Source organism: Bos indicus, chromosome 18 (assembly GCF_029378745.1).
Source record: "Bos indicus isolate NIAB-ARS_2022 breed Sahiwal x Tharparkar chromosome 18, NIAB-ARS_B.indTharparkar_mat_pri_1.0, whole genome shotgun sequence".
Lineage (NCBI taxonomy): Eukaryota > Metazoa > Chordata > Mammalia > Artiodactyla > Bovidae > Bos > Bos indicus.
This window is the reverse complement of record NC_091777.1, coordinates 11,752,067-11,764,463: the sequence shown is the minus strand read 5'-3', so window position 1 is coordinate 11,764,463 and position 12,397 is coordinate 11,752,067. Positions and strand designations below refer to the sequence as shown.

The window sequence follows — 12,397 nt, the reverse complement described above, 5'->3', positions numbered from 1 at the left end:
TTCTGTTGGTGCTGCTCTTTCTAGATTCTCCTTTTCCCCTGCCTGTTGGTCATCACTGCCACCAGTGAGTCATCGGCTCTGAGTCATGCCTGGCTGGGCTGCAAAGGCCTCAGAGCACACCTGTTTGTGCAAGGCTGGCCCTTGGGAACACGGCCCGCACCCAGCACGAGCTTCCATACATGGATTCAGTAACGAGGAGAAAAAACAATTGCCTTGACTCTCTTTTTTTCCCTTCCAGATTTACCATTTCTTTCAGCTTTTGGTGGAGATGATTCCCACACTGCAATGCATCTTGATCATTCACTTTGCATCTTCAGAGGCAGAAGGAAGTTTCCAGAATGAGCCCAGAAGGCCCCAAGGATGAGAGGCTTTTCTTCCATGACGTCCCTCCTCTGTCATGGGACACGAAGTGTCACCCCATGTGCCACGCTGGGACCACACCGCCTTTTGAGAGCTATGAAGGTACCACCAAACTGTGCGTAAAACACGGAGGATGGGCCCCACTCCAGACCAGGAAACGGGAGAGATGAACTGCAAACACAGCCTAGTACTTGGACCAGACCTACATGAACCTGAGAGCCAGCGCTGCTCACAGGCTGTGACGGGAGGCACATAGGCCTCCTCGCCAGGGCTAACCCTAAAGTTCAAGGCACCGGATCCGAACCCACAAATACAAGCTCTGCTCCCACACTCCTCCCTGAAGGCCCCATGCTCTACCATTACAGATTCCTATTTTTCTAAGCATCTCCCTTCTAAATATAAAACTCTTGGCAGAGGTGTTGCCATCAGCTCTTAGCACCTGGGAACAGACCAGCCTAACAGGTCCCCACAGCAAGGGTTCTGAAAAGGCAAGAGGCATGAAAAGTCAGGATGGGAGTGCAGTGTGTGGGATGACATGGGGTGGGGTGGGGGTGGCACTTGGGGACATTAAAGGACTTCCAGTCTCTGCAAAGAGACACAGAAATGGGCAGAGATGGTGCCCCTGGGAAGGAGACGGGAAGCCAGGGGAGGAGAGGTAGAGACAGAAATCACTTTTCCCTGGACATCCTCCCATATCATTTGAGTTTTGTACCACCTGCATGAATTACCCAGCCAACAAAAAATTAAATAGGGAAGAAGTGGGTATTGGGTATCTGGCTGAGATGAAGCCAGCAATAAAAAGACCTCTGAAGGCGAAGGGACAGGTTACACTGGCTGCTCTGCTCACAGGCTGCCCTGCTCTCATGACCCTCAACCCCACTCTCCACCTACCAGGCCCAAATCACAAGTTTTTCTAGCAACTCCTGCATGGCTCTTTTTCTGAACCTTTTTCAGGGTCAAAATCTGAGACACTGAAACTCAGAATTCTCAAAAGCCTTACTTAAAAGCCCCTCAGAATCACTGGGAAAGTCCCACAAAGGAAAAATGTGACTGCTCTGATGTTGTGGCCTCCGGCTCCGACCGGCTATGCGAGGCCTGACATGGGAACATCGTGTCCAGTGGCACCGTTTATCTCGCCATCAGGGAGCCAACCCTTCGTCACAAGGACGGGGACAGAAGTGTGTCCCCAAGGGAGCAGTCATCCCCCCAGGGCCTCTGGAGCTGTCAGGGAAACTCTGCATCCTGCCCCAGGCTGGAGCCACCAGGGAGACCTGGCCACCAGCGGTTATGGGGAGAGGCCACCGGCTCTGCAGTCAGTCGGGAGGTTCGTGCGGTCCTGGATGACCCTGCGCAAGTCACTCTATGAATCAGACCCTCCCTCTCCTCGCCCGGGACCCACCTAGAGCACAAGCTGTAAGTTGTAAGGATCACAAATACTTTAGGCATAAACATCCAAATCCATGTCATTAGCCCAAAAAATAATCCGGCCCCCTCCTACCAGTTTTACCCCTTAAAATGTTACTGGATCTCGAAGTTAGAAGGTGTTATGCTTTGAGCATCCCATGAACTGAACCATGGAAAGAGATGCTGAGGGACCTCCCTGGTGGTCCAGTGGCTAAGACTCTGTGTTCCCAACGCAGGGGACCTGGGTTCTAGATCCCACATGCCACAACTAAATATCCTGCATGCCGAAACTAAGACCTGGTGCAGCCAACTAAATAAACATTTTTTTTTTAATCATAAAGTCATAATGGAATAGGTTGGGCCCCAAATCCAATTTGACTGGTGTCCTTATAAAAAGAGACAGGGAGACACACACAGAGGGAAGATACTGTGAAAACACATATACATACACACAGACACACAGAAAGAAGGTCATGTGACCACAGAGGCAGGGATGGGGGTCATGCAGCTGCAAGACAAGGAACAGAAAGGGTGGCTGGAAACCCCCAGAGGCTGAGAGAAGGGCAGGAACAGACCCCAAGAAGGAACCAGCCCTGCTGACACCTTGATTTTGCACGTCTTGTCTCCTGATCTGTAAGAAAATAATTATCTCTTCCCTAAAATCCCCCAGTTTGTGGTACTTTGGTACAGCAGCCCTAGGAGACTCATAAACTGATCTGGTTTTACTGTCTGTCTAAAGCTTAAAATTCTCTGGCCTGACAGTCAGCTGACCAGCCTACGGATGGCTGTCTCTAGTAAGAGAAGACTAACTTATTATCTACCAATGCAGCAATCCCTCTTATCTTTGACAAGGTCTGTTATAAAAATCATTCATTTAGCAAATATTTACTGAGCACCTACTACGTGTCAGGCACTCTTTGGGGCTCTGTTGATGCGATGTTAAACGGGGAGCCGACACTAAAAGCACGTACACATATGGCCATTTCTGATACCAATGATGAAAGTAAAACAATACGACATGAGCAAAGTGTGTTGGGGACCAGGATGAAATTATTTAAATTGTTAGGGGAGCTTCCACTAAGCTTGTGACACTGGACCAGTGACCTGAATGACAAGGAGTCAGCCACAGGAGAATCTGGCTGGAGGAACAGCCAGTGCAGAGGCCCTGAGACAGAGCAAGTTAGACCCAGTCAAGGCCCAGAAAGAAGGAGGGACTTTTGTTGAGGGAGGGAGTGGCAACTGATGAAGCTGGAGCAACAAGGAAGGTCAGTCAGTCCTTGCATAGTGGGCCCAGGTAAGAAGCTTGCATCTGATCCCAAGACTACTGAGATGTCACTGGGGAGAGACATGATTTGATTCAAAGTTGTTTTTGTTTTAAATCACTTTGGGACTTCCCTCTTGGTACAGTGGCTAAGAATCTGCCTGCCAATTTAGGGGACACAGGTTCAATCCTTGGTCTAGGAAGATTCCATATGTTGCTGAGCAACGGAGCCTGCAAGCCACAACTACTGAGCCCATGCTCCTCAACACGAGAACTTTCACCTTTGTCCTTTGAGATCTACACAGCCACTGATGCACCCCAGACTGCCTTGACTTTTTAAAAATTGTTTTGCACCACTGACCTGCTGAAACACACTCAGATAACCTCCTCTGGTGTCCTTTTTCAGATCTAGATGCTCAGAGCTAGAAAATGGGATTCAAGCTTATTCTTCCCTAATGAGAACAGCTGTGCCCTCTTTAAAGAGGAAAGGGAAAAAAAAAAAAAAAAAAACACATCACCATAACGCAAACAATGCCATGTATAAAAAAAACTGGATAAAACAAACAAAAGTACTGGGTCAACTCCTCAGGTTTCACAACCACTGCATTTTTCTTCTGGGTGGAGGACAAGGAAAACGATTATGGCAAGTGTCCCTAGAATTGCCTTGGTCTGTTGCATCACGTGGCTGAAGACACCTAGACTATTAGGAAACTCTGAGCGCTTGAGCAAAACACACTCCCTGCAATCATACTTCCCACTAGGTTTCTCAAGGACCTATAAACAAATCTGAGTACACGCAGACGCTCAAGCCTGGGGTAGAAGGAAGTGGTGGAGAGCGTCTATGCTCGAGAGCCATGCTGCCTTAGCAAGCAGGGAAAGCGGTGGGGGACAGGGATGCTGGGAATCCCGCGGGCCCTGGGATGTGTGTGTCACCGGCCCGCATCCTGCATCCTGCTCAGCGGAGCGGTGATGGGCCACTGCATCTGGTGTCAGACAGCTAGGCTTAACACTGCTTTGCTCCTACTAGCTAAGTGACCATGGGCAAGCCATTTAGCCTTAGTTTCCTCATCTGTGACATTTATGAAGATCAGTTAAGATTCTGTGTGTGAGAGCCCTTTGCAAATTACTCTGTGGTGTAAAAGTGAGGGGTTATCATTGGCAATAAGGATTTTTACTCCTCCCTTTGCATGTCATATGGGTTGACTTTCCCTGACTTTCTCTCTTCCTAGGCTGCTTTTGATGTTTCTTTTCACTTGATTATTTCCTTTTGAGAGAAGGGAAGAGAGACAAAAGCAGGTAGCATGATGACTCATTTCACCTTAAACCCTTCCGAAAAACTGTCCTAAAAAATGTGCTCTCAGAGCCATTTTGTTGCTGCTCAGTCGTGTCTGACTCTTTGCGACCCCATGGGTACCCTGCCAGGCTCCTCTGTCCATGAGGTTCTCCAGGCAAGAATACTGGAGTGGGTTGCCATTTCCTTCTCCAGGGGATCTTCCTGGACCAAGGATCAAACCTATGTCTTCTGCATTGGCAGGCAGATTCCTTACCAATGAGCCACCTAAGAAGCCCCTCAGAGCCATTTGGGGCCATCCTAAAGCAATTTACCTCCAAAGAACCAAAGCTATTGTCATGCAAAAAGGACCATGTCTAATATCTGTGGATATTCTGCACTGTCTGGAAATCTGTAGCAAATAATTCAAGGTTTGTGATTTACTCAGGTTGCTGAGTAGTTTTTCACTGGCCTTAGTTGCTGTGTTCTCAAATAATACAAACTATCTTCACATTAACCCACACAAGCCATACAAAAGACAAAGACGGAAGAAAATCACAGGAATGTATTCCAGAACCAAATGAGAAGTTAGAGATAATCTGCTCAGTAAAGTGCATATTCCTGACTCCTCAGCCATCTTCATCTCTTTAATGGAAAAAGAACCTCATGAGTCAACTTTCTCATTGTGAGCTGATCTCAATAGCCAGCCGATCGCCCTGTGCTTCAAATGCGTAAGCAGTCCTATTTCTGCACCAAGTGGAAATAAAAGCCAGTGACAGCCCAAGGGAGAGAAGGAACAAGGGAAAACACACACTTCCAAACAGAACCACGGAAAGATGGAAAAAAGCGCTCAAGCGTAATACAACTGAATTTTTTTTCTTTGCTTAATTCGGTGTTAAGCATCTTGGTTGCCCTGGTTTAGGTTGAGGGAGGGGGTGCCTTGAATCAAATGAGCTCCAAACCTCAGCTTTAGGTGACAATGGTCTGGAGAGTCGCCTGCTCCCTGACAGCTGTCAGCTTGCCTCTATCATTTACTCACCCCAGCGAGTCAAGCTGCACGTCAAGCTTCTCACCTGTGCCAGCTCAGAGGTGAGTTCCTGCCCAGTCTGCAGGCTGGCACCCTGGCCTCACACTTAACCAGAGTCACAGAAGCTGCCCAGTCCCTACTGACAAGTCCTCTTCCTCCTCCCAAACTCAATCAACCTACAACCCAGAGAAGCCCAGACCCCAAGCAAGGCGAAACTCCCACCCAGCTCCAGAAAATCCCCCATCCTGTCCTTTCCAAGACCCTGGTCCCTGTGCCAGGCCACCCTGAACCAGCTGCTCTACACGGCCCCATGGCAAAGCTCCTCTTGCTCCCGACCACCGCGGGGACGAGGGGGTCCCGGGGAGGCGGGTCGAGCCCTTCTCCTGTGCCCCCACACCGCCCCCGCTGCCACCTCAGAAGCAGAGGGGCAGCAAACTTAAAGCCCAGCACGCAGCACAACTCACCGAGTCTTCCCCATCCCGGTTCGAGGAAGCCCCTCCCCAGCACGCTCGTCCAGGAGTCGGGGGGGTTCCTCCCCCAAAACTGGGGAGCCGGCTCCATTCCTAGGCCACCTGGCGACACCGTCAGCCGCCAGGGATGGGGACACCTTTTCCAGCCCCTCCACCCCCCAGGGAGCGCCCTGCTCCCCATAAGGTGGGCTCTTGGCCCCCTCCTCCCGTTTCCTCACCTCAGCGCGAGCCGAGGCCGACCCCGCAGAGCCCCGGTCCCCACCCGACCACCCCTCACCCGCCGGTCCGCGGGCGCTCCGGCTGTCGCCCCTCGGAGAGCGAGTCCCCGCGCCGCCCACAGAGCCTGGCACGCCGTTCCCCTCACGGGCGCCAACGGGCCCCCCGCCCCTCTCACCGCGGCGGGGGTTGGCCGGCCGGGCGGGCCCGGGAGCTAGCGCGCGGGCGGGCGCCTTTGGGCTCGGCGGTGTGGCCACTGCACCGGCCCCGGAGCCGTGTCCTTCTGAGGCCTGCCCGCGCGAGCTGTCAGTCAGCAGCCCGGCCCCGCCCCCCCACCCCCCACCCCGGACTGCGCAGCCGCGGTGCGGCCCGGAAGCAGCGTCACGTGCTGGGGTGGGGCCGCTACCCGCGCCTGAAGCTCCGAGGCTCTCGGGCCCCTCCGGCCCCGGCTCGCTCCGGGCTGGGGCCGCCTTTCGGATGCAGGCGTCGTCCCCCGCCCCTGGGAGCACTCTAGGGGACTTCTAACAGAAGGTCGCTGCAACCCCGTTTCCTGGATCTGCTCAAAAAACTAGGGTGTTCTCCCGGGCCGAGCAGAGCTGTGGGGTGGGGGGTGGGTGCAGGCCGTTCTGTGGACAGATGAGTGAATTACTTGGTGATTCTGGAGGTGGGGGAGCCCAGGAAGGGAGTATAACCTGATTCGGGTTGCTACCCCGCCCTGGTGTCCGCACCTTTAAGACAAGGATCCCCTTATGCCATTTCCTGCTCGTCTGTTTCAGTTAGGCTGAAGCCTTGACTTTAAGGAACGTACTTGTGAAACCAGTCAGGCAAGGATGTATGGAACGGAAGGGCACTGTGAGGCCGATTGATTTTTTTTGAAAGGGGGCATCTTAAAAAGCTGATGGATTCCACTTTCTTGAACTCCTACGCGCATCAGCATCTTTTCACCAGATACAGTAAACACAATTTTCGAGCTGTCTGGCTTGGGTTTCTTCCACATCTCTTCAAAAGAACAAACCAAAACCACAAAAGGTAAAAAATATGTGTGCTTCGGACACTTATTTTTTTAAAAAGCTTTTTATTTTATATTGGAATATAGCTGTTTAACAATGTTGTGACAGTTTTGGGTGGACAGCAAAGCGACTCAGTCATACATATACATGTATCTGGGATTTTTCAGTTCAAGAGCAAGCATAGGAATGTAAATGGACACCCCCCCTCCCAAAAATCTTGGGGTTATGGCAAGCTTGGTTCTAACACCTAGGGAAACAGACTGTGAATTCTGACACTGCAAATTCTCTGAAGACAGTTCCAGAGCTACACTGCAGGGCTATAGAGCGCCTTTGGGTGGGTAACTAAGCTGTGTCCAACTCTTTTCAACCCCGTGGACTGCAGCCCTCCAGGCTCCTCTGTCCATGGGATTTCCCTGGCAAGAATACTCGAATGGGTCACCATTTCCTTCTCCAGGGTATCTTTCTGACCCAGGGATCGAACCTGCATCTCCTGCATTGGCAGGCAGATTCTTTACCACTGAGCCACCAGGGAAGCCCTAAAAAGCTCTGCCTTTAAATAAATGCCCTGGCATCTGAACTAGGGCAGAATGTCAACCTCAGAAAACTGGGACAGGGGTTGTTCTCTGAAGTCTTAGGAGTTAGGCAGGAGGAACTGGAGTTCTGCCACTTAGAAGAAAAGACACCTGTGGATTGACGATCAAGTGTCTTTCTTGTGCCCCACACGTGGAGCTGCTGGTCCCTGGCAAAGTGGACTGTTCAGACTTGCTTGGGAAAGTTGAAGGGACCAACGGGAAGGAAAGAGCTGGGAGCTGCGATTCTACAAGAGGCATGGGGCCTTCAGCACCGCAGCTGCTTCTGGTCCATTTCTGATTTGCATGACCAGCTCCGTGTAGTCATCATTTGTGAGAAACCAGATCTCTGGGTATTTTAAGCTTCATGTGAATTCAGAGAAGTGTAAGTTATGTGGGCACTACAGATGCGGGGGGCGGATCCCGAAGGCTACAAGAGCATCACGAAGACTGTATGGAATAGAGGAGGATCATATCTGTGGCTGGAGGAAGTCCTCCTTTGGTTCAGTGAGTGAACCCAGCACCAGGAGTAGACTCTTTCAGCCTTGTCCTCACTGTGGTGATACCAACTATTCAGGAAAATTGGAAAATGAGGGTTCATTCAGGGTCAGACTCCATTTGGGGGAAATATCATTTATCTTCAAGAAGATTCACCTATTTCTCCAAACTTCATAAAAGATCTTCTGAACTTGCCAGAAGGTTGGAGAGAAGCACATGACATGGCCATTTTACTTAAAAAGGGGAAGAAAGTAAATTCTGCAAACCACAGACCAGTGAACTAGACATTGGGCCTGGGAAACATTCAGGACAGATGACTCATGAAAAACATCTGTGACCCCGCAGAAGAGGAAGCACCAGTGGCAAAGATCAAGTCATGCTGGGTTAACCATGAGATTTCAAGATATGAAATCTATACTGGTAATTCGAGGAAATACGATAGAACTAGTATATTTGGACCTGGAATGTGTATTTACCAGAATGTAAATGTGTAAGTGACAAAAGGCCAGGCAAACTGGTTTTTCAAAAAAAGAGGGCATATAGGGACTTCCCTGGTGGTCCAGTGGTTAAGACAGCTTCCACTGCAGGGGGTGCGGGTTTGACTCCAGGTGGGGGAACTGGGGTCCTGCATCCCTCAAGGCACAACCAAAAAAAAGAGTGGTGATCATAGGAATACAGTGGCTTACATGACTGAAAAGTTCTGGGGTTGGCCCAGCAGGATCCAGGGGCCAAGTGATGTCATCAGAACTTGGTCTCGTCTCTCTTGCCTTCTTGCCTGCTTCCCTTTGAGGTGGGCTTCATTCTCAGATCAGGTGCTTTTTTTCAGGTGTTTTTCCTTAGTATCTTTTTTTTTTATCATTGCTTTACAATGCTGTGTTAGTTTCTGCTGCATAACAAAATGAATCAGCCATGTGTATACACCTTTCTTCCTGTAGAGGGTGCTTCAGGAGTAGGAGGCTATGAGCTCCTCTCCCACTTGTATGACCCTCAGCACACTCCTTAAACTCAGTGGGCCTGTTTCTTCATCTGAACAAGGGGCCAACCGTGACATGTTCATTCGTTCATTTGCTGTGTATTGCACTGTTGCAGGAATGGGAGAGAAGGAGGAATTTTTGATAATGTGCCGGGGAGGAAGACATGCTGAAGGGCAGGAGAGGGCCAGCTTGGGATTCCAGGGAACGCAGAGCCCAAGGCACAGGCCTGCTGCCCTCGAGGGCTCTACCTGCAGCTGGAGGTGAGGTGACCCAGTGAAAAGGAATTCAGGAATGTGTCACACCACTTTGGGTTTAGACTTCCTGGGCCTTGTTCAGCACCTTGGGTTGGAGAGCTTCAGCCTTCTGGCTTCCCTGATCTGGCTGATGCATTCAACATCACAATCTCAGTGGAAAAAATAAGAAACCACCCAAACTCCCTTCTGAAGAAATTTCTGATTTTTCCACTGTACAGACCTTGGAAGTCTCTTTCTCTCCCACTGTTAAAATACCAGCATACAAATCATAAATGTACAAGGCTGAATTTTTACCAAGTGAGCACCCATACAACCAGCACCCAGCTCAAGAAATAGAATATTACTAGGCCCCAGCATCCCTACTACCGTGGTAATCACAGCCCTGCCGTGTCTTCCTATACCAAAGGTCAGTTTTGCCCGATTTTGAACTTTTACTCAACATCCTATTTGTGAGATTTACTTGTGTGTAGTGTGCACTTTCATTCTGTAGAGTCTTGTATTTCACTGTATAGGTAGACTACTATCTGTTCATTCTGGCTCCACACTGCAAACAACCTGAATATCCATGAACAATGCTGTACTGTGTATTGTGGGAACATCCTATCACAAGTCTTCCGATCTGTCTTCAGCAGGTACTCCTAACGGTCCTGCGGGGTGGTTTAACAATCACATTCCTGCCCCCGGCAGTGAAGTGGATGGAAGCCCCAGTTTCTCTGCATGCTCACCAGCACTTGGTGTTTTTTTCATGTTAGCCATTCTAGTGGGTGTGTAAATAGTATTTCATTGTGGTTGAAGTTTGCATTTCCCTGATGACTAATGAAAATGAGCATTTTTTCATGTTTGGATTTTCTTCTGTGAAGCACCTGTTCAAGTGTTTTGCCAATTGTTCCATTGGGTTGTCTCATTTATTTTAAATTTTTATGTATTTAAAAATGGATACCTGGTTTACAAACTTAACAAGTTACAAACCTATTCCTTGTACATTTTCCCAGGGATTGTATATACAAACATATATATGCCCCAGATCTTCTTTTTCAAATACAGTTTTACACCGTAGTTAGCTGGTGATGGACAGGGAAGCCTGGCGTGCTGCAGTCCATGGGATCGCAAAGAGTCGGACACGACTGAGCAACTCAACTGAACTGAACTGACACCATAGAGTTAATATACCTCAGATATCACTGCACAGTATTCCATTCGTATGTATAACATACTCTACTTCATATACCGACAGCATATAGGGCGATGCATTTTTATGCTTCTACAAACATTCTACTATAAATACTGAAGTGCAAACATCTTTGTGTGCATGAGGGACTCTATCTGGAGGATAAATTGCTAAGTTGGGTCAAAGGGTAAATACAATTAAATTGTTTTGATTCATACCTCTATCTTGCTCTGCTAAGAGCTGAATAAAGTGACAACTGTACCAATTTGGTCTTCCTGCCAACACACAGAATCGCCAAACTTTAATGTTCATCAACTGACTAGGTGAAAAATGGGAGCTCTTGATACTCTTAAATCTGGATTCATTCCTTTTACTTTGAATGAGGCTGAGCATCTTTTCATGTGGTTGAACGGAGGCTCCACTTTAAAAGAACTATTTCGTGGGATGAGTGGTTAGCTGCACACTAGCTCCTGATGGATACACAGAACTGATCCTGGAGCTGAGATGTCCTCATTCCTGTGAGGACATCCAAGGGTAGGTGTTTGGTTCCGTGGGCCTTATGAAATAAAAGAGAGACCCAAAAAAAGTGTGTTGAACCACTGTCTCAAAATAGGAAGAAACCTTGGAAATCAAGTCTAATCTTGTATTTTTTTAGAGAGTAAAAAAAAAAGCCGAGGCTTAGAGAAGGGAAATGACTTGCAGAAGACCACATACCAAGTCTGTTGAGAAAGATGAAAATCCTTGATAAGAGTTGAATTGTTTTTGTCAACTGCTGTCATCCTGTTAGATATTTTAATGAATGATTTCATCATGCTACTTCCTTTAGCAACAGGGCAATTTTCAAGTTACAGTAAACAAGCCCGTACAGGTGTGGGGGCTGAGGAGAATTACAAGTCTTTTTGTGAAAGACTTTGAAATGGGTCACAAAGTCAGCGTGTGTCTTCAACGGGCAACTAGGTATTGTCCTGCACACCCTTGGATTATCTGGGTCTATGGATCTTTTTCTTTGCTTTAAGCTATTTCTAACTCCATAGGTTTGTTTTTTTTTTTGGCAGCATCAGGTCTTGGCTGCAGCCCTAGGGATCTTTCCTTGTGGTGAAGGGACTCAGTAGCTGTGGCATGTGCAGGCTTAACTGCCTCCCAGCACACGGGATCTTAGTTCCCAGGCCAAGGATCGAACCCATGTCCCCTGCACTGGAAGGCGGATTCTTAACCACTGGACCATGAGGGAAGTTCCATTCTATAGGTTTAAATTTTATTTATTTATTTGGCTGTACTGGGTATTAGTTGGCAACACTTGGGATCTTTAGTTGCAGTGTGTGGGATCTAGTTCCCTGACCAGGGATCAAACCTGGGTATCCTGCACTGGAAGTGTGCACTCCCAGCCACTGGAGCCAACAGGGGTGTCCCAACGCTATAGATTCGAGAATAGACAGCAAGGCCAGTGATTCTGTTACCAAGGCTGTTGCCCCAGAATCTTACCCTTGCCCCTCCTTCAGATGAAATGTGTGTTTTTTTCTTTAATTTACTTAGTTTAAATTTTTGGCTGTACCATGTAGCATGCAGGATCTTAGTCCCCGACTAGGGATCAAATCTGTACCTCCTACAGTGAAAGCTCAGAGCCCTAACCACTGGGACCACCACAGAACTCCAAAACCAATTATTCTTATCTAAGGAAATCCCATGGACAGAGGAGTCTGGTGGGTTACAGTCCATGGGGTTGCAAAGAGTTGGACATGACTGAGCGAATGAGCACCCACAAGCATGCAAGTTTCAGGAGGAAGATGCAAAGAGAAAAAGTAACAAGAACTGATGAGAACAAACTAGGCCAAAGAGTGGGGAAGATGTGGCTTCCAGTGGACCTTGAGTCTCATTATCAGCTCACTGTAATATATTAGCACAGGCTAAATGACACA

The 12,397-nt window shown here is 48.6% G+C and overlaps 1 protein-coding gene and 1 long non-coding RNA gene across 7 annotated transcripts in view; one reads left to right on the top strand and one right to left on the bottom strand.

The window, feature by feature from the left end:
* KIAA0513 (KIAA0513 ortholog) overlaps positions 1 to 12,397 on the bottom strand; it is a 60,503-nt gene that overhangs the window by 45,144 nt on the left and 2,962 nt on the right. For 2 of the 6 annotated variants that reach the window (XM_070770398.1, XM_070770402.1), the window contains exon 1: positions 6,187 to 6,336. The exons of 1 other annotated variant lie outside the window; for it this stretch is intronic. The gene's annotated coding sequence lies outside the window, so the exon portion shown is untranslated. Of the gene's footprint in view, positions 1 to 244; positions 5,558 to 6,069; positions 6,166 to 6,186; positions 6,337 to 12,397 lie in introns of those variants that run through there. 3 more of the 6 variants (XM_019979327.2, XM_070770400.1, XM_070770401.1) reach the window with 3 other exon arrangements.
* LOC139177043 (uncharacterized) lies at positions 6,407 to 9,509 on the top strand. The gene is made up of 2 exons (XR_011561425.1): positions 6,407 to 7,037; positions 9,175 to 9,509. It is a non-coding gene; the product is annotated as an uncharacterized lncRNA (long non-coding RNA).